At 36.9% G+C, this 24,122-nt stretch overlaps 1 protein-coding gene across 1 annotated transcript in view; it reads right to left on the bottom strand.

Annotated features, from left to right (window-relative positions):
- SYT1 (synaptotagmin 1) overlaps positions 1-16,165 on the bottom strand; it is a 518,259-nt gene extending 502,094 nt beyond the window's left edge. Inside the window, exons 1-2 of the mRNA XM_058568733.1 lie at positions 16,050-16,165; positions 15,805-15,915 (exon numbers count right to left, since the gene is read on the bottom strand). The gene's annotated coding sequence lies outside the window, so the exon portion shown is untranslated. The remainder of the gene's footprint in view (positions 1-15,804; positions 15,916-16,049) is intronic.
- Between the last annotated feature and the right edge of the window lie 7,957 nt (positions 16,166-24,122).

The following is a 24,122-nucleotide window of genomic DNA, read 5'->3' on the forward strand; positions in this document are numbered from 1 at the left end:
GGACAAACAGAAATGAGTAAGAAACAAATGAAAAAAAACCTCAACAAGGATGATTCATTGAGCAATATCCACCAAAGATTTTTAAGTGCTTACGTAGTAACAGCTAAGCACTGCTGGGTCAGTCAACACAGAGGATATGACTGGAAACAACATAGAAATGGTTCCTGCACTCAAAGAGCACTTAAGTTCAATGTGACTTTTTGCATTGTGACGATAAACATTAATTTTTCATTGCTATAATTTTATAATTTAATGCATTATTGTTTGAAGAAAAGTATAGAAATATACCCATAAATCTCAGATTTTCTGATACAGTTATTCTCAAATGAGTAATCAGTAATCAGAGATTTTTAAAGATCATATCAGCTTGTATTTCTGTTACAGTCTCACTATTTTATCTTTAGCCAGAAGATTTATTTTTCACTGCATTTTTTTTCAGATATTTTCTGAAAATGTGTTTTCACACCCAGAGGATGTAAGATCACAGAGTGTTCCCATTACAAAGAAAAGAAATAAACAAGAAAAAAAAAATCTGCGATGCCATATTTTGAGAAAATATGTTATCAAAACAATTGGAAAAAATTCTAAGGTTAAAATTTTAGCAATATTTATTTAAAGTACCTCTCTACATCCCACTTAAGATTTCCTTCAATTAAGTTTAGTCCCATTAGTATTCTCACCTGTAAGATATGAATTTATAAATACATTTCTTTTTTAAGAACAAATAAGTATCAAACATCTTCAAACTTAAACTCTACTTAGAGTTTCCCAAAATATAAAAAAAATTTCAATGTTCAAATCCCTTTCTACCACACAAAGTTTGCCAATTCTTGACAGTTCTTCAGTAATTTTGAAAAGCGACAAATTTATACTTTTATAATATGGAAAAACTGAACATTTACTCAGATATAAATAATAAAAATTTATTTTTAAGCAGCCAGCCACATTACATTGCTGAATTTACAATGTTAGTGTCTGCCAATAGTAGATACATTCCAGAGTACTCTAAGCATAGGGAGCAGCATGTGCTAGGGTCCCGAGGCAGGAAAAAGTTTGGAATATTAAAAACTTGAAAGAAGGCCAATGTGGCAAGAGCATGAGAATGAGAGGAATAGTATGAGAAATTAGGCTGGTGAGTAGCAGTAGCCAGATAATGCATGGACTGCAAAGTCAAGTTAAGAAGAGTAGACTTGAGAAGGCAAGTTGGTTTGATCATGGTTTGCCAATAGACGTAGAGAAAAGTACACAGATTTAAAAGATATTTATAAGCTAAAAATGATCAAGACATCATATATTTTGGGTTAAGGATGAGAGACAAGTGAAAACAAGGATGACTCCCAGGTGTCTAGATAACACAACTAGATGGATGGTGGAATCATTCCTTAAGATCAAAGACTTTGGGGAAGGATTAGATGCGTTGGTGAAGAGGAGGAGTTTTGGATGTGGTGAACGTGAGGTGTCTTTAAGACACCAAAATAGATGTGTTAAATTGGCAGTTGTAATATACCTCAGGACTCCTAGCAAGACACAAATCGTTTAGTTCACCCTCCAAATTTGGCAGGAGTGCTGGCATTCTCAAACAAATACATATCCATTGTTTGAGACTGAGGTAAAGAAAAGAGAAGCTTTCATTAAAGAATGAACTAAGCGTCTCTCATGATACAGGGGCCGCTCAGAGTACAGCTCATGCATCACCTCCTCTGTGAAGCCATTGCTGTCTTTGACTAATTGATCATTCACTCTCATGTGCTTTCAAAAAGCTTTGCACTTTCCTGTTGCAACTTACAGAAGAGGCTTCAAGAACTGGGCAATATCTTCTCTTTCCAACCCGGGGAAAGAGAAGGTGGAGAGTGTTATACTTGCTATGCCCTTGTAACTGCAGGCCATGTAGAGTGGATCTGGCTAATGGTCTGTCACCAGAGATTTTGCCTCTTATAGGGTCAAAGGTAGTTAATTGCTGGCGAGAAACCTTCCAGTACTTTCCTCTCTACTGCAGTGAATCTTTAAACATTATGTTGAGATGACCGTGTTATAAGTCATTGAAACCCTCATCAAAGTCCCTGAATGACTGTAAATCAGAGGACCTCCCCCTGCCCCTCACCACACACACACACACACTGATCCACAATAGTTATGTAGTATGAGCAAGAAATAGGCTTCAGTGTTTAAGCCACTGAGATTTTCATTTGTTATCACAACACATCCTCCCCTGTCCTGAGTATTTCATGCTCACATCTGAGTCTATTATCATCACTTATATATGGTGTCTCTCCCAGCTAGACTGTACTTTATTCTTCTGTGGGTGTTTGATAGTGTCTGGGAGTTTGTGCTCTGTAAATATTGTTGAGCAGACTGATGAATGACTAAAAGATCGAGGACAAAATCTCCAACCTTATCCACCCTTATAAGAAAACTCACGTGGATAATATGGAAGCCAAAGGAGCGTTTACGTGCTGGGCCACTTACATGTCTACTTACCTTGCAGAAAAATACTGTGGTCAATTACAGATCCTCATGTTAGCACTGAAAGGTGTCAGCGACGTCATCTGGTAAAATCCCCACGTCATGAAGTTAGTGACAGGTTGAGGGGTTTTATATCATTTGCTTGTTTTTAAATTTGAACAAAGATCTCTAAATACTTATGCTCAGTCTTCATTGTCTGTTGGTTCCATAGACTAGTTCCCTACTCACTACATTAAAGGAAGAGAAGCAATCTCCTTTCACATCTGTGTATCTTCCTCTACTCTACAAGAAAGTTTATCCACAACCAAGAAAGGGAGTGCAATGTATTGATGCTGGTTCAACAAAAGAAAGCTTAACAGCTTTGACCTGATAGCCATTATAACTAATAGCTATTAACTCAATTCCTCAGAAAGCAGCAGATCAACATGGATCTGCTTGACTGAGAATGACCAATTGCCAGATTCATTGTAGGCTTTAAAAAAAATCTAGTGTAAATTCACACAAAATCACCTATATGTGAATATAGCATGAGCATTATAATTTTGGTATTGGAATTCTAATAAATTTCATGCATTTAGAGTATGAGGATATCATATATTCAAAATAAGCCACTGTAAATCCTGTATATCCATCATACTATACTTACATATGCTTAATGGGATCTTAAATGTACTATAATTCCTTGAAAATTGGTAATAATTTTTAGAGAACTTTTAAAAACTATAAATTATTACCCATTGGTAGGTTGCAACATTAACTTAGTTGGTCATGACTAGTATTTTTTAATGAAATAGCAAAAAAGAAAATTGAAAAGAAAGCATCAGAATGCATCACCAGTAAGAAATAGTTCACAGAACTTTTGTTCATATTGTGTTTACGTGTTTGACTGTGTACCGAGTTTGGATGTCAAATGTTAGAGAATATAGATTTAACGGATTCATTCACTCATTCAGTAAACATCCTATAGAATGCTCTCTTCTTACTGTCTGTCAGGCACTGGAGAGTCAGAGATGATAAAAAATACCATTGCAAAATCCCGAAAAACTCGCATTTAGTGGAGCGATCAGACAAATTAAAAAAATCAAAATACACTATATATGCAAGTATATGTGTATATATGTACTAAAACATAAAATATTTAGGATACAAGACAGCCTTGGTTCCACAGATAAGGAAAAAACAGAGCATATCGCTTAGTGACCGTATAGTCCATTATAACACCTTGCTATATTCATATGTAGATGGTTTTGTGTGAATTCAGCAAAATCTCCATTTTCAAAATATGTTATTATCAGAATATAATGTCTATAGGAGTCTTAGGGGAGAAAGAGGGCCATTTAAGATTGATGCTTAATTATTACTTCATTACTGCTGCAGCATATTGAGTGGTACTGCAGTCTCACAAAAGTTAATATGCCTCTGTAAGCACCTAGTTTACTATCACAGAGTGACCGAGGTAGACTCGGGTTATTGAGTTCTTGAAATCAGGATATGAAGCTAGATAGAGGAAAAATAATTTCCGGTTAATGCTCTGAGACCTCTGTTGTCTAATGATAATCGACACAAAATGATTTGTTTCATTATGTTTTCAGTGTTTATTTACTTTTGTTTCAAAATGTAAATTAGAGTTTTGTAGGATATAATCAAATATATACTCAAAAGGAAATTACATTGAAAAAATTCATTACTGTGATAAAAAGCCAAGGTGTTCATTTAAATTTAAAGAAATAATAAAACTGGGAGTAGGCCCTGTGTTCCATTCCCTTAGAAATGAGGGCAAAAGGAGAAAGGTTATTAAGATTTAGTAAAAGATATATAGAAAGTGTCAAGGAATATATGCCATAAAAGAAAAGGAGTTACTCTTCTAAAGATCAAAATGAAGGATGAAAATATTCACCTATAAGACACCTGAGAACGCATTTTGAAAGTCAGGGTAGAGATAGTATTATTCCATGATCGCAACCATAAAAAAAATGTAAGCATATGAACACAGACTGGAAACGTATTACGCAGAAACGAGATACCACATATATTTAAGTAATGTTCAGGTTATGTGTGATCGTATTGTTTTGAAAATTTCCTTAATAATGTTTGTAGAATGTTTTTAATTAAAATATTAAAGCAAGGTAAAACCCACGAAACCAGTATCTTTACACTTCAGCCACATATGCCTTTTGTCTCTTCCATAAGTGGACCAAGCTCATTCCCACGCAGAGCTTCCGCAGTGGGCACTTCCTCTGTCTGCAACGCTCCTCCCCTGATATTTACAGACCTGGCTCCTTCTCCTTTTATGTCTCAACTTACATATTTTTGATTGACCAGAGTCCCTAATATTACTTTTTTAAATTTATTAGCCTGTTTTATTATTTTATAACATTTCTTACTATTTGAAGCTACCTTAGTTATGTTTTATTGTTGTTAATTTTCTGTCTCCTTCTCTAGAATGCAAGCTCCCTAGAAGCAGGGAACTTGTCTGCTATGTTTGCTTCTGTCTTCCCAGCATCCCAAACAGCACCTGGTATGTAAGAGGTACATCCTGGCACTTACTGAAAAAATACACTATTCCTAAATAATTCCCTTTCAGTTTGGGGAATAGCAAGGAGAAAATGTATAGTGTTTTTGTGCAAATTTATTCTGTTGCATCTGTAGCAATACCTAGGTAGTTAGGGCAATTATAAAATAAAACTTTATAAACTCCTTGAAATAACCCCCCTTCCATAAAACTAACAAAAATTTGAAGTATTGACATATACATGGGTGGCCCTATACATGGCTTCAGTTGGCTGCTCTCAGCTCTACTGAGCTGAGAATCTAAGAATCCTCAAGTCTTATAAGCATCTTCCCACTGCATTAAAAAAGAAGAAGCCAAGGCCAATAAGGCAAGGACCCAACTAGAGTTAAATGACACTCAACTCAGCCCTCAGCCTCTGATAGTCAGCCTTTTGACACTGGTATAGTCACACCAGTTGTTAAATTATTGACTACTTCCACACCCGTTTGTAAACAACCATTGCTTCAAGCCTTCTGGGTGCCACTTGTCTCCACATTCTCAACTACTATAAACATTTCCCTAGAATTCCCTGGATCTTCCCCTGACCCATCAACTAAGGGGTTAGTGCCTGGAACAGTAAGGGCCCTCCAGGAGCCTGCCCCAGCATTAAGGCCAGCCGGCATCCTTTCTGATGGGTCAGTGCCCGTACCTTATGAGCCAGGCATTTGTTGCCTTTGCCTGTCTTAAATCTATCTTGCAACAGCAGAACTCTCTTTCCCTGTAGTTAAGTGATGCTATGTCCAACTCTCAAATCCAGGGATGACACAAGGCCTGACTTAGAAAAATATCATATTCCATAGCCCTAACCACAGTGATGGGTTCAGGGCAAGTGATTCAAGTTGTTCCAGTCAACAACAATTATCCTGGAAATTTTTAGGAAAAAAAGACGTTCTTTTTACATGGAGATTTCTTACATAAGCCTATAGTCAGTGAGAGCATTCTTACCACTGTAAAGGAGAAGCCTGACTCCAAATAAACGAATGGCAGAGAAAAGTAGAACTAAGACAGGAGGTGGGGAAATGTTAGGGGTGGGTTTCTATAGGCCTGGTCCTGATCATATGGTTTGATTTCCCGTTGTCAGCTATGCCTGAATCTAGAATATTCCTGGACTTTATGGTAACATGAGCTCTAAAATCCTTTTTCTTTCTTAAACCATTTTGAGTTAGGTGACATTTTTACAAGTGAAAGAGTTCCTGACTAATAAAAATAGGGGGCAAGGATGGTCAGATCTATCACTGATTAACAGAGTACCAGACAATTTGCAAACATTATTACATTTTCCTTCCTAGAGAAACAAAACTTTTAGTGGTGAAATATCTTATTGAAGCTCACCATGCTAGGAATTTGTGCCCAGGACTCTAAGACTCCAAGTTTCATGCTGTCATCACATTGCCATGATGGTCATATTGACTCAAACTATAAAGTGGATAAAGTTTGCCTATGACTCGTCAGTCTCTTTTGGTCACATCTTTGCCACCATCTGTTCCTCCTCTCCTGCCACTGAGGACCTTAATGATTATATGATTACTTATGCTTGAGGACTGGCTCTGTAAATAGACTGCTTGGGTTTGAATCCACATCCTACTCCATAATAGTTGTGTGACCCTGGCAAGTTACTTCTTTTCCACAATTTTCTCATTTAAAAATCATAGCTAAATTAGTACCACTCTCATAAGGTTATTGGGAATATTAAATGGAATGAAGCATGGAAAGTACCCAGAAAAACGCCTGATGTAGGAAGAACACAAGAACACGATCACCTTGTATTTGTCCAAAAATCCCCAAAAATACCTATTCTATGCTCTAATCTTGCATTCTTTCTATAGGCCTTTCCCAATTAAATCTCCTGTTTCTTTATACCAGATCAGCTAGAAAGTCAATTACCTTAATCCACATTACAACGTGTATGGCTATTGGCAATCACTTCCAAATGTGTTTGACTCTTAACACAAAGAATTGCCAGTTGACAGACTTCACATCAGGGTTGAATAATAATTGGGGCTTGGATATGTTTCCTGCTTAGCCTTCTCTATCTTGGAATAGAAGAGAAAAAGCATCAATAGATTCAACAACTTCCATTAATGTTAGGTTCAGGAAACAGTGAGAAGTTGTGCGTGTGAGCACCAATGAGGAAAATGATGAGAGATGAGGTTGGAGAGCTTGTGGTAAAGCTACAACACTCATTATTCCAATCACATCTCTGTGTACTCTAGGAGGTGGCTTAGGACTATGTAGTTTACAAATAAGAAAACAAATGAGATGACATCTAATATCACAGTGATAAAGCAATGACTAAAGGCCAGCTGACCCTAGTGACTCAGGCTTAGTGACTTCTCTTATAGATTATAGAACTGTTCCTTAAATAATTTTAAAATACAAATATAATTTATTTCAAAGTTAGAGTCACAGAACTAATGACAGCATATTAAAATTTCCTTTTCAATGAGAATAAAGACTATATATATCCAATATTCAGTGATGATGTTAGATTTTTGTTTTTATTTTTGATAAGAAATAGCAAACTTCTTCATATATTGAGAGAATTACAAAACATACTTTCTTTCTGTATCAAATGTTGGGCAGTATGATTCAGTGGGTGAAAATTATAAAAGGCTTCCTAAGTGTATAATTGCAGGCAGGTAACAACTTCTGAGTCTCCTTTTTGCATCTGTAAAATGGAGAATCTCTTTATTATCAAAATCAAATAGGCAATATAATTTTTTTAAAAATATAGTGCTTTACAACTGTCATGAAAACAATGATTTAATTGTTTATTGCACCTAATAGTAATGCCATTTGTTTGGACTTCTAAACATTATTGTTCTATCTTTCTGCAATCAATCTTGTTCAAGAAATTACCAGTAGGCCAGTCTTTACAAGTAAGATCTTAAAAACATTCAAATCATGTCCCATTCCATTTAAGTGTGCCAATTCCATAAACAAATTCAGAGGCTGCTCCCTTATTTATCTGCATGTATGTTTTGTGAAGCTAACCTAAAATGTATACAAACTAAGAATTAAATTTCTTGGTTGTTGGCAAAAAAAATAAATCCAGCTGGTAGAGATTAGTATGGGGCCTAGAGTACCAAGCTCCTTGTTCATGATTCTATAGGAAGCTAAGTCATTAAGATATGAAAAATAAAGAAAGAAGGAAGGAAGAAAGAATAAGGAGAGGGTGGGAAGGGAAGAGACGAGAAAGGAAGAAAATGCAAGGGAAGCAAGGGAATTCAAGAGAATTACTATATTACTCTTTTAGCTGGAGAGCTGAACAAATTTCTGCTCTGGCAGTGAGTAGTAATATGCTTCAATGCATACAGGTCTAAAAGTCCAGAAGTCAAGAGAAATACACTGTTGCTATGTGTTCAATATATAAATGATGAAACAGATTCTCAAAGGCATAACAGAACTTGTCTACTCCAATTTTTCCTGAAAGAGTCAGCTCTCTCCTATCATCAATATTCATTTCATGGTGCCTAGGAGTGGTTCAGAAAGTATCTGATTCCCCTGGGGAAAAACATTGGAAACTTACATATCAAGCACTTTCTGTTTTTTGGTTGTTTTTTTCCCACAGTTTAAAAGCAGGGCAGTTTTGGTCAATTTAGGAGTATGTTGACTTTTTGTTGAAATGTCACTTTCTTCAATTATTAAACGCAGATGTATCTCAAGGTGACTGTTTGGCTTTTTAAATTTAACATTATAGTTTAACAATAACACTAAAAATGGATACATTACTTGTAATGTCATGTTGTTAACTAAGCTTTTTAATATAAGAATTTCCTGTACACAGACAGATAAAACTCAAGCACTTCTAGGCATATAATGGTCTAGTTTATACATATTTAAATATAAAAACTGTGGCTTTGGATTCTGGACATTGGTTACAACAGTATGGTGATGTTATTCTATTTATAGAAGAGATTCTGGTGCTCTAGAAATATGCTCTAATGCCCAATGGTTCACTTTATTCATTCCTCAAATCTGATGAAAATGCTAGGGATTAGGCGGAAAGCCAGCCTTGTAAACCCGGATCTGGCAGACACTCCAAGTCAGAAACAGATTCGATGCTTTGCTACCTTGTCTTTCTCCTGAGAAACTGTGTCAACTTTTCTTCTTAATAATCTTGCTAACTCAAAGCCTGATTGCTAGAGTTCAGCTAGGCCTTAGGAACCTGCCTACCACACGCCCTTGTTTCAAAGGCCATTAAGTCATTTGTCTAAAAAACACTTGTTGATTTTTTTGTTTCAAAACAAGCAGTTTACATATTTCATAGGTGGTGAACAAAGGCCCATCCACCATTTATATTGCATAGAATACTAGGGTGCAGGACATCACGAGGAAAAAAAGACCCTCAAATAGGCTCTTTGTCCTTCTCAAGGAGAGAGCAACTGATTCCAAATTGACACTTTAGTGAGTGCAGTCTGCTGCTGTGATGCTACGTTGTTGTTTACACTTACAGTACCTCACATAAAATTATATCTGAAAATACATTATTAATAATCCATCCTAAAAGCAACCTATATGATGTTTCACAATAAAATCCAGCAAGTTCATAGGAAAACGAACCGGTTCCCGATTATCTGTGATGATGAGGATAACCTATGTGATTGTTTAAGGGCCTCCATAACAGACACAGGTGGATTTTGGAAGTACTAAAGCCAATAGAAGGATCTGAACTTCTCTTTAACAATTATTTCAGTTTTATCAACTGGTGTTAATAAGTAAAAAAAAGTTATACTGATTCAGTTTCATAACCTCAGCATTTGCTTGGATCACTTGTGAGTAATCAAAAGAAATTTTGTGAAAGAAAAGCTATTTTATCAATTATCCTAAGACTTATACGAGATTCAACATCACATTTTAAAAGTGTTAATACTAAGTGTAGTATAGATGTGTATGTTTTGTCTGCGTATTTCCATGTGCTTTTGCCTTCATGCTGATGAAAACATGCCAACGAATCTCAAAGTAGCAATTAGGAAATCCAATTATCTGCTTCCAAGCTAGAGTGAGGCCTAGGGTGACAGGCAAGGAGGCTGGCCCAGAAAGGAAATGGTCCTTAGGGAAAAACAGAAGGCTGTCTCCAGAATGCCACACCCAGGGAACTCTCACCAGAGGTATGAGGTGGGTTTGCCTGCTTTCCTCTCTGTTCCCATGTGACTGACAAGATGGCTGTAGTTAGGGAGGGTGTGGGAGACCCACAAGAGATAGAGCATCTCATTTAAGCACTTGCAGTATAAGAATGTTTCACGTTTAAATAACTCTCTGATTCTATTTGTGTTCAAGTGACTGTGCATTTTATCCTTGATTAACCAGTTGAATTATTTAGAAAGAAAAAGAAAACATTTATCTATCGCAGGAAACAACACACAATTCCTTTTACTATGTAATATCCTTTTGCAAAAATAATTATTTTAACTCTAAGCACTTTAGAATTACAAGCAAAGCTTTATTTCACAAATAAACAGGTTCACTAGGATAAGGTAAGACCAAGTTTCAGTACATACCTGGATTTCATTAATTGGATATTTCAACCAAAAATTAATTCCTGCCTGAGGCACTTAGCTAAATATCTTAGGCACAGTATTTGAGGGTGCTGTAACAGCGTTGAAATCTGGTATGTGCGAAGAAATGTTGTCTGAGGGGCTGTTAGGAAATTTAGGAAATTATATCTTAACCAATTAGTTTCATGAGATTCTTATACTAGCTGAAAAAGGCCATCCTCTTTCTACACCGAAATTTTCCAGCTCCCATTTTGTACGAACAGCTAAGAAATAGAAGGCATTTATTATCTTCATCTGCTTTATAATTTTCCATAGCTCCTCTTTAACAAAATGACTCCCCATGTATATAATTAATATGTTCATCACACAACATGTGACACTGATATAGGAATGACCAGCATTGTTTCTTTGTATCTCCACAATAGCAGTAACCAAAAAGACGAACTTTGGCCTCCCTCGTTTAGGTTACTGGTAAATTACAGAAACCAGTGTGCCGCGGCCTTCCAAGTATTGAGTGTATTTGAAGAGACAAAACAAAGAGAAGCAGAATGAGTTCTAAACAATTAGAACTTGTGAGTTAACTAAATATAAAAATTATAGAAATTACAGAAATAATTTTTTTAAAAATCTGGTTTGCATCTTTCAAAGACATGGCGGAAAATTCATTTCTAACACAATCATAAATGTGCTATTTTTATTCTAAATTAGGTTTTAATTTGTTTTAGAACTCTCTTAAATATTGTTTTTAAATTAAGGAAACAGGTATTTTTAAAAAGAGGCTTCCTTGCAATAGGACTAAAATTATGTTTAAAACTACAGAAATAGCTTCTGTGTTTACCCTTTCTACAAATTAGCAAGATTTCTCCTTGTACACTTTAAAAGAGAAGTTTTCCCTTTTTTTATTAAAACAGCAAAGGTTCAAGTTTTATTCATATATATGAGAAAGGATGGCATATTCTCTTACTTGCAATAGATAGCATGAATATATGCAATATAATTTAAAATAAATTTATTTTCCTATTACTAACACATACGAGTAGAATGACGTTCACATGCCCTGCTTGCAGTTTATGGTATAGTCAAGATAAAAGTAGCTCTTCAAGAACTCTCTTAAAATGACAGAGAAGCTGAAGGAAAAATGCTGTTTCCTTCAGATTAGAAAGATTAAAATTCCTGCTTTAAAAAAAATGGCCACACTTAACGGAGAGGTTTTATCAAGTTTAAAAAATATTTTGAAAAAATATTGATCATTCCTAGAGGAATTATTAAAGACACCAATCCATACCGCCTTACCTGAAAAAGCAATGATAATCATGTCAATTATCTAAAAGATTAAGAACAAGATTACCTTTATGCAAATATTGAAAGAAATCTGTCAAAGCCTTAGAAAGACAGAAACTTTATCACCCTGTTATGTCCAAATCATGTGAAAATATGATTTCAGCTTGTTACCTGTATATAGAAATGCATCTTGTTGTACTGAGTTTTTTTAAAATCCACGATTCATATGAAAATTACTTCTTTCCAAAGCCATAGAAGGGCTATATAAAGGGAACTATCTAGACCCCATTAATTTTGCCTCTGGGTGTTCTCAGCCTTTCAACTAGAGAACTATTAAAAGCATCCCCCAGACATTGTCATCTTTCTTTGAATGGTACTTTTTACAGGAGTATTCCCCAGTTTCAGCAGATTATATGCTACTATCCATTAGTCTCTAGTCCTTTTAGAAATAGTTACATAATTTAAAAAATATATATACATATATATGTATATGCATATATGTGCAAATATATCCTTAAATGCTAGTTGAAATTATTTATTTAGACTGCCATATACTTTTATCCCTATTTAAATAGCATTGGTTAATTTCAATGAAAAACAAATTCAGCTAGAAGCATCTCATATATTAAATTTCTGATACAGATATATTTATGATAACTCATTTAAAAATTTTTTAAAAATCACAAGCGGATCAGATATTTAATTTTAGAAAGCATTATTTTTTAGAAAACACTTGCAAGACCTATACCTACATTATTCTGTGGCAGAAAGTCTAACTTTGGTCTTGGTTTTCTGTAATATTAGACCAAATTTGCTCCATTATGTAATCAAGCTGTTTTATTATTGCTTTCTCTTCCCAAAATCATTTAATCACTACCATTAGGAAAAGAAATATTATGTTCCAATTTGGAATTAATGATATCTCTTCCCGGCTGCTGCACAAACTGGAAATCATAAAAGAGCTATAGGTATTTCAGGCTCATATAATTGTCTGTGTTAAGTGTAAGTTGTTTACGATCAGATGGCTCTAAAAACCTGTTTTGGGAATTCACTCTAAATTGATTTAATATACTGACCTCAAAAGAGATAAATTGATATTATGTCTATGGTGTCATTAGGCTAACGAGAAGTTCAAATTAACTTTCAGATTTCTAACACATTATGCATTTTATTTATTAATCTTCCACTTCATTTTGAAAATATAATTAGGACAAGCTACTATATTCTAGTTTTATTTACAGTTAGCACCAAGTCTAATATGCAAATCTTATGATGTAAATACCATGTTATCCATTTTCATAATTTCTTGATTAGAACTATCTGATAATTTGACCAGATAGAATAACTAATATTCTCCATTATGAAATGAAGTTCAAAACTATTCTGCAACAACAGTCTATTGTGTGGTATTTTACGGAATTAGTATTTTAGGATTTCCCCTGTATAGTAGTAGCAACCCTAAGTTCTGATAAAAATACATTAAAGTCTAATTACTATATTTGCTCTGAAACATTAACAGGATTTACTAAGATTTTCTTTTAAAAGGAGAAAAGATGAAGATTGTATGAAATTGTTATATTAGAAAATTTTGTGGCATGACTAGGGTAATAATTTCATATATCATTTGATATCTCTCCTCCATCCACTCACTGTATATCGGAATTAGTTCTGACTTTCAGTACATAAAGCCTTAATTTTTTGGAAGTATGTGAAAAACTAAATACTTATATGCATCTCTTGTAAATGTCACTGCTATAATTCACATTTATAAAGAGTAATGAAAATAAATGTCACAAACCAAGCCCAAACTTTTACCTTTCCTAAGACAGTGGAGAAATAAGCAAACAAAATCTTATTTTGCTCACATGTGAAGCAGTGGGTTTCTTTTTTGTACATCTTTTCACGTCTAAACTTGTTAATTCAGTTGTACACACATGAGGCAATTAAGCGATCGTCCTTTTGTCCTTGTAACCAAAAGGCGGCACCTCTAAAAATTAGAGTTAGCTTTCAACAGAGATACTACATTAAAAAGAAAAAAGGCACTTAAATGTCAAAGCCCTAGAAAGAAGATCTTGTTTTCGTGACTCTAGGTAATTCTACTCAGATAGGAGAGAGAAGTGCCTCAAATGGAAAACGGTTTAGAAAATAACATACATTACATTGACGGGAAATGAAACCAGCTCTTACCTAAGTTGGTGTAGAAACTTATACACTAAAGATATGTGGTGAAAAAATACTCTCTGGGGTGCATAGATTAGTGTGGAAGATCAGGCAGAGTTGAGCAAGAAGATTCCCTTTTCTTATTCCAAGTGAACATGCAGAAAAAAATGTAAGACTTGGCATTTCACTTGATAAATCAAAGGAAAGGATTTATCTGGACACTAACATCTGCTGGCTTCTCTGTGCTCATGTAGGACCCACTTGGAATGCTTTCCCATTACATTCAGCTGGGCACTTCTCTCCACCTCCTCCCATCTGACAGTAATCACTTAGCTGTGTCTGATGAGTAATAGGAAAGGAAAGCTTCTATCATTGATGATGGAATTAGAAATTGCTGAAGCTGCCGTCAAGTCTCTGTCCAACAAGTACCTTTTACATGACCTGTTATACAGGCAGCCAAGGCACATAGTTGCTTTGATATCTTTCTCTTTCTTATAATAAGACATGAGAACAAAACATTTTCCCCTTTAAGATTTTTAAAATTTGAGACTATCTTCCTACCATTACTTTTTAAACTTTGTTCCAGTATAAAAGGATTCTTGGCCAACAGAGCTTCCATGTGCCTTCTAAATGGAGTACTGAAATTGTATAAACATCATGTTTACATCTTATTACAAGAAACTAAGGCAAGGTATGAATTTGATATCCAGGCAATAAAATGCAAACAGATAGGAGAAAGGTAGACTGAAATGACAATTCATACACATACATAACTTTAACACAAAAGTTAAACGGTTGCTTTATTTCACCAAAGGGTTAATATTCAGGAAAGTGAAAATCAACATGTACACAAAGCTAACTAGAAAATTAGCTTTCTCAAAGCAGAAATCCAAGCCTCCTGATAATACTGGTGTCACTTACAAATGTTTTGAAACTTTACATTTTTTTGCCTCCTCCCTCCTTATGGCCAAATAAAGGCCATACCAGAGAACCTCAAGAAAGTAATAATCTGTTTTTAATTTTTTGCTTTTACTGAGAAACCCCTCAAAGTTCAGACATTTGCACTGATGGGCAATACCAAATAGTCAGCCCCACAGGACAGATGGAAACAAGCAAAGTCAGATGGTTGGCACTTAAAAGCAACAGCAGTTAAGCAGTTGAAAGTGAGTTGGATCAGGGGTTTATCTTTGTTCCATTTGAAGGAATCAAGTGCGAGATACAGCCTCTTGCAAGAAGATCCAGTCAAACTTGATGCTTCGCCTCTCTGACAGCCCGGGCTGGACGGCTTGTCTACTCCCTTTATTCAGGGAGTTAATTAATTATTCAGTTTAATTGCTTTCTATACTCTAATTTCACAGAGCTTGTATTCTATCTTCTTTTTTTTTCCTCTGAGCAGAAAGAAATCTTTCTCCTTTCTTCACCACTCCCCTTCTCTATGAATAGGAAATCCTCTCCAAGAGGAGAAAGAAACCCTGTGCGTGCTTAAGATGGGAGGAGGGTGAAGATGAGAGAGAGATTGAGAAAGGGGTGGGGGGAGGTGAGAGATTGGGAATGAGGGTGAGGGACGGAGGAGAGAGAATGAGAGAAGGGGAAAGAGAGAGCAAGAAGATGGGGGATGCCCAACATCAACTCCAGGCTCTAAATCACTGGCGGACGCTGTGCAAAGTGCTTTTCCAGGAGATGCACATGTGGTCTCATTATTATTTCTCACAATAGGCCACACGGGGCTCCCTCCCCAGGTTTCAGTCTCCCACCACCAAAACCCAAGTGTACCGAGAACAAAATCTTGCGGAGGGATTCAAGCAAACAAGCACCACCGAGGTGGCCGTGCAGCCAGTCCCGCTGCCTTACCTGGAGGGCGGACCAGGAGGTGGTGCAGGTCTCCGTCCCCACTGCTCTCCCCGCGCGGACCGGCGCGAGGCACACGCGTCCTCTCGCTGCCTCTGCTCTTGGAGGGGCAGCCTGCAACACAAAAGGGGTGTGTGGGTGTGGGTGTGTGGGAGGCTTTCCAGGGCCACCAGCTGGTCCCAGCTGGCCGCCCCCACCCTACACACACCCCTTCGGGGCACTGAGCCCCAGTCTCAGCTGAGCAGTACCCTGGGGGGCTTGCCCAGGGTGCAGCTTCAAGTTGCCCCTGCTAAGTGCTGCTGCCGCCACCGCTGCAGAAGAAGAAGGTGGAAAGACAGCGGGGGCAGTACTCGGTCTAGAGCATCCCCACACTGCAGCTTCTCCAGGAATCCCTCCAGTGAGGAGGCGGCCGCCCATCATCCCCCAGCCCCGGCTGCCTGATTGGTTGCACCTCGGGTACGCTGCGCCAAGGAGCCAATCCGGGCTCACTAATAATAGGTGGATCCGCTCAGCCAACATCGCCCATCCCAGTTCTGTTAGTGTCTCTCCATCCCCACAGCGGACAGGGACCTGAGGAGGGGGGTTGAGGAGGGTTGGGGGAGGGGGGTGAACTAAGAGGGGGACAGATCCCAAGGAGACACAATCAAGGGCATCCGGTAAACCCTCTGGGTAGGCGCAGGGATGCCCCGAAACCTGTTCTGCAAGCCATATGCACGGGAGGAGACAGCATAATACAAAGCTTTTTTTTTTTTTTTAATTTCAATCAAAACCTGTCCTGATACTGAGCATGCCCAGACTGCAACAGCGCCTTAGGAGTTCCGATGTGTGTGGGTCCGCAGACTGTGGGTTTTCGAAAAGATGGAAACGGGGAAGGAGAGGCAGAAGTTTGTCTTTGGCCATTTGACCCGGCGGAGTTGTGAAAGCAGAGCAGGGCGGGGATGTGAAAGGATTCCGCTGGAGTGTCCTCAAACTGAGCCACAGGGAGGTGGCCCTCTGGACTACCGGAGACTAATAATATTATTCTGTCGAGCTCGGGGGAGTGGAAGCGGGGGTAGAATAACCTGAGCCTTGCTAGATGCCTGGAGACTTTTCGTGAAGGGTGCGGTGAAGCGGAGATGCAGGGGGAGCTCCGTCCCATAGGTGGGGCCGGGGAGCGCGACTCCACCCAGGAGGCGGCTGCCAGGCAGTGGCGAGTGCGCTGGGAGTTTCCACTGCAGCGACCAATAAGTTTGTAGACTTGGGTCAAGTGCGACAGTGTTGGGGATGCAGTTTCTGCCAGCCCCCTCCCCCATCTCTCTCCACCCCTTGCCAGCGCAGTGACGGCTAAAGCGTGGGCTCCCCCCACCCCCTCTTTCCCTTGAACGATTCTGCTCGGAAGTAAGAAGCTTTTCCCCTGTGAGAGCGGTGCTGACCTGATTGTCTCTAAGCCTTGGAGCGATTTATAGCTGGGTAATAACGAGAGATACCAAACGGGGAGGTGCAGCGGGTGGGGGAAGGGACTGCGAGCGAGGCGAGGGGCGGAGCGGAACCGAGCCCCGGGCGGGAGCAAGTCCATTCTCTGCTCCACAGGTGAAAAGCTTTCAAAGTGAAAAGAAGTATTTTCGTTTCTCACTTACTGACCTTGTTTAATGGCCTTTGAACTTCTGCTTTGTTTTGCTTAGAAATCCTAGCAGTTTGTGTAAACTTGATCAAATGAGAACTACAAATGAGAACTCTCCTAGTTGGGCTCTTTATTTTACCGTGAAGATTATCATGGCATCTCAAGGAAGGAAATAAATACCTCAATTCCCCAAACCCATCTACTTTGAACTGGAGTTTCATTAACATTGGTTTGCAAAGGTAACTGTAGCAAGAATTCAATTAACAGTAACACATTTCTTCAAGCTTTAATTAAATCTCTCCTATTTATGTAATGTTTAAGATTAAGATCCTTATTTAAGTAGTATAGGGGAAAAGAAGACAACCTTGATATAAACTAATCCTTTTAATGACAAATACTTGTATAGTCTCAAAAATTGTAATTTCACGTAAATATGTATCTTCCATTTTCTAAAATATTCCTCAAATCTTATTTTGGAATAGTTTTGTAGTTGGAGAAATGTTAATTTAAAATCAATTTTAAATATTTGATGAAGGAAAAGAGGAGGAGGAAAGAGGAAGGAGGAGGAGAAAAAGAAGGATCAATTATCTAATATTGTTTTCCAATAAATGTCTTAGTATGAGAGGATTATTATAATATCTACCTAATGGAGATCTTTATTCTAAAAATACTCCTAGCATTCCAATAATTAAAGCTGCATGTTTTTAATAGCTGTATCCAGTAGCTACATGTAGAAACAAGTAAACTTATTTTAGAAGAAATAAGTAGAATATGAATCCAGATTAGTTATCTCTGTTCCAGACTTTGATTCTATCATCAATATTTTAGCCAATTTCTCTTCCTGTCTACCTCACATTCTACCCAACAATCACTCTTTCTCAGTGGTCAGAATCCGAGACAACGTTAATGGTGTTAGATGTTTGTATCCCAAAGTTCCTTGAGGGAGACTGCTGGCTACCCTCAGAAATGAGTTTTATGTGTATATTGTAATTAACTCCAGAATTAATAGCATTTCTGTTCATGAATATTAAGACACTACTTATATAGTGGGTGTAGATATACTCTAGTTTTTGCAAGACTAAGATTTTTATTTTCTCCTCTATTTTTATGTTGTCCCCAAGCTTTGGGAATGGGCTGAAGACCTCTCGCTTGTCCAACTGGGTTGCCATATCATAGTCTTCTGTTGCAGAGAGTGTGTATCTTCTCTTTGCCCTTTATAGCACACTTATCTCTGTGAAAAGAAAGATCAGGTCAATTGTCCTTTCTTGCTCTTTATCGCATTTCTCAAATACTTTTCAATGTAGAGTCTCATGTCTTATGCTACTGAGATGTAACTCATCTCCTGGTTGCACGGTATTTTAAAAAAATTATTTTCTATTTTCAGAACTGTGTTTATTTATTTTGCTTAATGTTTTGATTCTTCATTCTTAACTTAAAAAAACCAACTTTTGTTCATTTTTTCTTCACATTTTTGCTCTGATGGAGATCTCATTGTTATCATTTTCTTTATTCCTTTTTCAATGGATTTCTCTTTTTACGACTTGGATGTTCCCTTTGCCATCTATTTTGGACTACAGGATTAGAATAGAAACTAAATTAGATTGGGGCACTGAGGAGAAAAGTGTCTCTTATGGCAAGAGTGGGAATTAGAGACTTTAGAAACTAGAAATTCATTAAGTGCAAACTTAGTGAAGGTTTTCTGTAGACCACAGAAAGAATGCAGGAGAGCAGTACGAAGAAAATTCTCTGTATTGGTGGAAAGGCTTGTATATCCTCGTTGATCAATGGTTCTGGAGTTTCATTTAATCAAGACTCTCATATATCTTTAAACTTTATATCTTTAAGGACCACACTAGTTGCCTGGTAAAATCTATTCATAAGTATCATTACCCAGAGTTGTGAAAAAATAACCAGCTTTACTAAGTTTTGCCTATTGTTTGTATAGATTCATCTTATTTGTTTTATTTTGTATCTATACATTTTCTGCCATTGCCTTTCAAGATACAGCTTTTTTTTTTTTTTTTTTTTTTTTTTGTCTTTCCAGGACAGAGGATTAATTAAATGTTTGTTTTGTGGACTAAGAACTTGAATAGAATTCCGTCTTCACCACTAATTGTCTATGTGATCTTGAAAAATGTACAAAACCCCTCCAAGCCTCTATTTTCTCAGCTATAATACGTACATAAGGACAGAACATATATCCTTAGGTTTTCTGTAAAGATTAGGTAAAGCAGTGCATATAAAGTACTAGTTCCAAGTACATAGCAAGGACTTAATGATATTAACCATTATTATTATTTTATTGTTATCATTCCTGCTGCTATTGCTACTATTTTTTTTTCTTAAGATTTCTAGGAGATTGGATTTCCTTTCATCATCCAATCCATTTAAGCTAATAGTGGGGCCTATACTTTTCACCTATGAGCACTGAAGTTAGAAGAGAGTTAATCCATGTTGTAAGGACTTGTTTATGCATAAAATGTCAATAGTCATCCATCTTGCATGTGTTGGTCTTGACTGCAATCTTCTAGGAGATGAATAATTTGATTTTTAGAGAATGTGCACTTAAGTATTGTTGTTTTCATTAAAATTTAGTTTATATTACTCTTTTTTTTTTTTTTGGTGAGGAAGAGTGGCCCTGCGTTAACATCTGTTGCCAATCTCCCTCTTTTTGCTGAGGAAGTTTAACCCTGACCTAACATCTGTGCCCATCTTCCTCCATTTTATATGTGGGACACCACCACAGTATGGCTTGATGAGCAGTGCATTGGTCCACACCTGGGATCCAAACCCGCGAACCCTGGGCTGTGGAAGTGGACCGTGTGAACTTAACAGCTATGCCACTGGGCTGGCCCCAATATTACTCTTTAAAATTAAGAAAAATGTAATTCCGGTGATGAAAAAATCATGAACGTGATGTTTTTTTCCCTAGCAAACAAGTGGAGCCATCTGCTTATTTTAAAGACAGTGGAGCCATTCATTTTGGTTTCCCTTCCACTCCTTTCTCTCGAGACCATTTGGCCTGGCAGTACTGCTAATGATTTTATAGCCAACTGTTAAGGAAAAACATTAGGACTCTCTGTATCAGAATTAGATAAAGAGAAATTAACCACAGGGACTTTTAAACTGGACACCCCACAGTGTTAAATAAAGAGAATCTAGAATTGAGAGAGGGGAAAAAAGAAAGTGAATACAGATGGGAGTCTAGTCTCTGGGGCAGAGAGTAAAAGCCCCATAATTGAACTATAGTACTTTACGATTTCCAAAGAAAAGAAAATAAAGACCTAGCAGTAGTCAACGTGGCTTTACAAAAGCCTTTTCTTAACGTTATGGCTACGAAAATGTTGGAAATGAAAAGGAGGACAGTGGCTCAAAAAGTAATACACTGTGTCAGCCTTTTGAGATTAGTCAGGAAAATATTATTTAGGTGAATCTATCTCGAGGGCAAAATAAAGGTAGTTTGAGCTAATGTTAGCCAAAGGTCTTAGAAAGAAAACAAATGATATATTTTTCAAATATTCTATCATACAAGGAATATACTGTGGTGAAAACAAGTTTGCTAATAAAGCAAACGCAACATTGAATTTTATATTAATTCCCTTTAAAATCAGAGGGAGGATTTCTATTTAACTGAACAAAAAGAGAATCATAGTTCAAGTGCTTCATTCAATTTATGTGAAGAAAGTGTGTCCAGAGAGATTAATTCACTTACCAAAGCCGTGGAGGAAGTTAAGGTAGGGTGGGGCAGGAGAGAAGGAATATTCTGTGTTTTCAACAAGCTAAAATGGTTTAATAATATCATTTGGGAGAGAGGCATGGCAGACACTCAAGACCTCTACTTCAAAATTTGATTCGGAAATGGTCCTTAGTGTTCTGATAGAGGACAAGAAAAACACAGATAGGTCTGATTCATCCTAGGACACTCCTGGAAGGCCTTTTGCAGAGTGGATTATATGAGTTTGCTTCAATAATTTATATGCACCCTGGTCCACTTGTCCCTAATTCACCTAATGCTAAATTAAGCATCAGAAATTGGTACGCTCTTGAAGGAAAGTTCATTTATTGGATATTGAACCAAAAGGAAAGATAAGAAGGATACCAGGTTCTTTACTCTGGCCCTCAGCATAAAAGTCTCTCATGGATCTGGGCATGCTTCCCTTTTGGATATTCCAGACTTCTGACAGAGGTGATAGGGGCCTGAGTGATTGGCCTGTTGGTCTGTGAGCATGCTTCCATTCCAGGTAGTTGTAGCCTATTGTGGATGCAATGATAATGACATCTCCTGGACCTGGTTGTCCTTTATCTGTGCCCCCATGTTTGCTATCTTAAGCAGGGGTGGAGGAATAGATTTGGGTATCAGGAAATCAATGGGATATAAATAATAACAAACATTTTTGAGAAAACTGAGACACAAAAATGTAAAGTAACTTCTCCAATATCACACAGCAGGTAAATGTTTCACCTTTCAAATCTCAACCCCCAAGACTTGACAATATTAATAGAAATTTCAGATGCATGCAAAATAACTGTGACTATTTCAAGGACTCCAGTCTTACTGTAGTAGGCTCCAGAAATACAGAGTAACTTGAAGGATTTATGTAGGAATAGCTTAAATAACATTTGTTAATATAATTGTCTCATCATCACCAAGGGAAATGCATGAAGCCAGAACAGAGATATTGTGCCAGCCACTCTCCTTAATGAATGAGGTTACTGAGTTTTAACTGTCGGTTTTAAAACCCTTAGAAATTTTCATTATGAAACGGTATGAATGTTTTCAAGGTTATTAATAAAGCCACCAGTATACTTACCATCCAGCTTCAGAAATCATTAAAAATTACCTTTGCCATCACCCATTTGCTGTCCCCCCACCTCCCCCCGATCTGATCCTCCTTCCTACTGTATCACCACGATAACCCCTGCCCTGTATTTTGTATTTACCATTATCTTGCTATTCTTTATAGGTTTACCATATATATATGTATCTCTAAAAAAATATCATTTTCAGTTTTTCCTGTTATTGAAGTTTTTATAAATAGAATTATGCTGTAATGTATATTTCTCCAACTCACTTTCTTAAGTTTAAGAGTAGGTTTTGAGATTTATCCATGTAGCTGAAGTTTATTCATTATATGTTATATTCAGTTGTAGGTCTATATCATTGTTTTTCTTCTGTCTGTAGATATTTGCATTGTTTTTGATCATCTGCTATTACATACAGTACTGCTATAATCATTCTCATACTTGTCTTCTGTTCTGCATGTGCCTGAGTTTCTCTTGAGTATACACCTAGGGTAAGAAATGGATCCAGGGGCTGGCCCCGTGGCTTAGCAGTTAAGTGCGCGTGCTCTGCTGCTGGCGGCCCGGGTTCAGATCCCGGGCGCGCACCGGTGCACCGCTTCTCCGGCCATGCTGAGGCCACGTCCCACATACAGCAACTAGAAGGATGTGCAACTATGACATACAACTATCTACTGGGGCTTTGGGGAAAATAAATAAATAAATAAATAAAATTATAAAAAAAAAAAAAAAAAAAGAAATGGATCCAGGCTTTGTAGATCTGAAGTTTTTATAATTAGGGGCCTTATTTTAAAAAATAGCCCCAAATTAAGAAGAGAAGTGTGTATTTCTTTGGAATGAGAAATCACAACAAATTTTAACAATAAAATTTTAATAATTTTTCTTAATTTGGTGGATATGAATGATATATCTTTGAGTTTTTAATTTGTATTTTCCAGATTACTGTGAAATTTGAGAATAATATCATATGTTTATTGGCCATTCATGTTTTGTTTTCTGTAAAATGCCTTTTCAGAAATTTTTTGCTCATATTTTATTTATTTTTGGTCTTTTGATTCATTGGAGTTCTTTATATATTCTTTATATTAATACTTTGTTGGCTATATGTATTAAAATATCTTCTCTCAGCTTGTGGCTTGTATTTTTATATTTTTCTGTTTTCTTTTCATGAAGAGAAATGCTTAATTTTACTGCAGTCTAATCATATCATTCTTTTATATTCTCTATATTTATAAAATTAATAAAATTTTACGTTTTAAGTTTGAGTACTTAATCTATCTAAAATTAATTTTTGTGTATGCTTTGAGATAGAATTCCCTTCCATTTTTTTCTACACTGATGACCAGTTGTCCCAGCACAGCTGTTGAGAGCCTGGCCTTTCCCCCACCACCCTGCAGTGCTGGCTCTGTCTAGATCACTTTTTCATATATGCATGTCTCTGTTTCTGAAGTTTCCCTCCTGTTCCGCTGGCCTCTGTCTCTCCCTGCATCAGCAGTACACTGTCATAATTGTGTAACTGGATAATAGACCTTGAGACCCGAAAGAGCACTCCCAACTCCTCCTGCTCCACTGCTTCTTCCTTCTTCTGCTTCCAGAATGCCGTGACTGTTCTTCGTCTTGAGCATGCTCACACATAATTTAGAATCCCCTGTACATTTCCAGCATAAAAGTCTTTTAATAAAATTGATGACATTTTTACATTTTTTATTAATTTGGGGGGAAATTGGCATCATTATGACTTTGACTCTATCAAAGGCATTGCATGTTATTTTCCTGGATCAAAGTACCAGTTTTTATTGTTGAGGTAAATTCTACCATTTTAAAACTTATGTTCCCTCATAAAAATGCAATTGACTGTTGTAGCAATCCTGATAAACTATCTAATTAATAATGATAATTTGCAGATTATTTACTTTTTCTC

This window comes from Diceros bicornis, chromosome 25, assembly GCF_020826845.1.
Source record: "Diceros bicornis minor isolate mBicDic1 chromosome 25, mDicBic1.mat.cur, whole genome shotgun sequence".
NCBI lineage: Eukaryota > Metazoa > Chordata > Mammalia > Perissodactyla > Rhinocerotidae > Diceros > Diceros bicornis.